This window comes from Myodes glareolus, chromosome 21 (assembly GCF_982192425.1).
Source record: "Myodes glareolus chromosome 21, mMyoGla1.1, whole genome shotgun sequence".
In the NCBI taxonomy this organism is placed as follows: Eukaryota; Metazoa; Chordata; class Mammalia; order Rodentia; family Cricetidae; genus Myodes; species Myodes glareolus.
The window spans coordinates 10,395,110-10,398,316 of NC_142046.1; positions in this window are offsets into that span (position 1 = coordinate 10,395,110).

Below are 3,207 nucleotides of genomic sequence, written 5' to 3' on the forward strand. Positions count from 1 at the left end.
GTTGTAATGACGGAGCCAGACGTAGTGACTATGAAACCTGTGAGCAGCGAGCAGAACGTGTGAAAATAGGCCTGCGCTGCGCCCAAGCCTTCACTCACTGCTGTACCATGGCAACCCAGATCAGAGCTAATGACACCTTTAAACATATCCACGTGTCAAGGCATCATTGTAAGTATGGTATTTCCTGTTGGATCCGGTGTAAATTAACTTCTCCAAAAAAAGCAATTTTCATGTCCTACTTACAATTAGAGTTGAAAAACAGATAACTTGCAATGCCCTGATGGAAACCCTGTTGTGTATTTGGGGAACTGGAAACAGGACAGCACACTCAGAGAACACTAGTCCAGAGCCAAGACTCAGTGGTCCCGAAGGCCAGCTCACTATGCAGACTCAAAGGAGAGTTTGTCCCAAGTCTCACATGAGAACCTGAGAATGAGAATCTCCAGTTGATAAAATGCAATAATTCTGTCACATTACAGTCAGCAGAAGTTGAAATCTTATTTCAGTCTTAGCATTAGTAGATGTTTCAGATGAAAGAACTTTCTTAATGTTTCCAAAACTTCGGGGACTCCTTTTCTATATCGTCTTTAAAAATACAACAAGCAGAAAGACACCTTCTGATTTTACTCTGAATGCTTTTAATGTTTAATTATTTCTTTTATTTGGGAGATTTTGATATACTCACATCATTTCCCCCTTTCCTTTGCTTCCTAAAAAACAGCCCATAATTCACCCTTGCTCTCCTTCAAAATCATGCCCTCTTTTTAAATTAAACGTTACGTTCATATGTGTATACATGTGTATATGTGTCTATACATATATGGTCCTAAATATAACCTCCTCCGCCTGAATATTTACATGTATGCTTTTTGGAATAACCACTTGTCATTGGATGAGCAGTCAATGTGTTCTTCCCTGGGGAAGACTCTTTCTCCTGTTCCAGGCATTCCTCAAATTCTGTAGGTTTTTGTGTATGGCTGAGGCCTCATGGTCTTTACCCTCACTCTGGCATGTCTATTGCTGTGTCCTTGTTCAGCTCACATTTGGGGAGCCATGTTGGGGAGACTGTCTGGTACAGCCTTTGGCATTACTAGGAGACAACGTCTCACATCAAAACCTGATCCTCTGGCTCACAACTCCCTATGACCAGATTGAACCCTTTTCTAGCAGCTGAGAGCACCTACACTTGTGTGCACACACCCACACACAGACACATAACATACACATGATTGAAATAACATAAATCTTTAAAGCAAGAGTAAAGTGTCCATATCAGCATTTGGAGTATGGCGAATATTGCATATTTTCCATATAGCACTTTATTTTTACTTTTTATGCAATCCATCACATAAAGTATGATCCCAGTAACATGGGAGGAAACTGAGAATGAGAACTAGTGAAGCAGTGGTGTATCTAAGCTATACCATTATGAAAACAATGGTGTATCTAATCTATACTATTATGAACACAACAGTGTATCTAATCTATACCATTATAAACACATGGTGTATCTAATCTATACTATTGTGAATAAAATGGGGTATCTAATCTATACCATTATGAATACAATGGTGTATCTAACCTATACTGTTGCCTGCACTTTTCTGTGAATACCCAGACCTTGGAACAGGCGCGCGCTTTCCTAAACCAAGCCCACCTAAACTCAAGTCGGGTATATATGCTAGGGGGCTAGGGGGCAAAAGGGCAAAGCCCCTTCCCATCAGGAGCAGTGGAAGAGGATGACAGGTGCCCGGCGCCCAACGTGGGGCAGCTGTGGTGGCAGATGCCTGAGGCCGGCGGCTGGAACCTTGTTTACAGGTGGAATTACCATAACAAAAGAAGGCCAAGTTCTTTCTAAGCTAAACTCTCAGGCCGGTGCAAGAGCAGAAAAGCCAGGGAGCCAGAGAAAAAATGGCCCTGCAAATCGCCATGAACAACAGGGGAAGAAACCTGGGTACCTACAAGTCTCCCCTTAAATATATAAAATATGATGACAATAACCTGCCTTAGGTGCCACTGGGATCCAGTTCAAATCCTGATCCGTCGTCAGGATGACGCCTCGGGTCCAGACGTATCCCATGTCTTAGATTGGAAAAGCCTGCCCAAGTGGTCTAGACCCGTCTCTGGTTAAAGTCATCCTCCAAAACATTCAGCCAGTTTTATGCTGAAAGATACTCCGAGGCGAATGCCTACTAGGGCCAGGCCGTGGCGGACCTGAAAGCCATTGGCCAAGTGAAGATGCTCCAGCATACACATAAGCATTCCTGGAAGAGACTGTGCTTGCACAATATCTGTAACGTTTTCTCAGAATAGAGCCCTTTGAGTAGGGCTACAGCACCGGCAAATGGGACCCCTGGAATGACTAGTCAAACTAAATTAGAGCCAATTAGCAAATTTTGTATTCCGGGGTGTGAGAAAAAGCAGCAAAATCTTATCCTGCGACCTGCAGAGGTCAAAATCCATACCCAGATTGTAAAGATTAACTACAGCTTCCAATTGTGAATTTAGATTACTTTGAATAGTTATGGTAATTCTGTCTATCTGGCAAGGTTTTTGCCGCGAGCACCCAACGCTGCAATCAGGGCAAGGGAAGCAGCTGTCTCCCCTCAGGGGGTCAAGCAGCCTTGGCTAAAAACAGGCAGATCAAGGCAGAGCAAGGATAGGAAGCTGGGAAAAGGGGTAAAATCAGGCGCTGGATCATCTCTCAGGAATCTGCCATTTCCGCCGCCGTCCCCGCTGCGTCTGCGGGGTCTCTTGATCTTGTCTCGTCCTCAGGTCTCTGAATAGAGGAATCCACGGTCCGCACCAGTCGCTTGGGGAACCCAGATAGGGTGCTCAGCATCCTGTGGAAACACACAAACCGCTCCTTTACCCCAAATCAAAACCCGGTCCGGACCATGTACATTAGTACACGACCTGGACCATGCCAGATGCTAGCTGAGGCAAATCCTGCCTGCGAGCGCCATTGAAACTGGCTCCCCTCGTCAGTCTCTGGGAGCGATGTGCTTAGCTGTTTAGGATCTAAACTACAACCAGGCAGGCCTTGGACATATAGAGATCTGTAGGTCTCTGTCTCCAAAGAGCAAAACCTATTGGCCTGCATCATAGTAACTGGCCTTAATATTGGACTGAATAGCCAACCTCAAAACATCTTTTTTTATTGGCCTGCACCATTGTAGCAGGTCTTTGAATTGGACTGAATGGCCC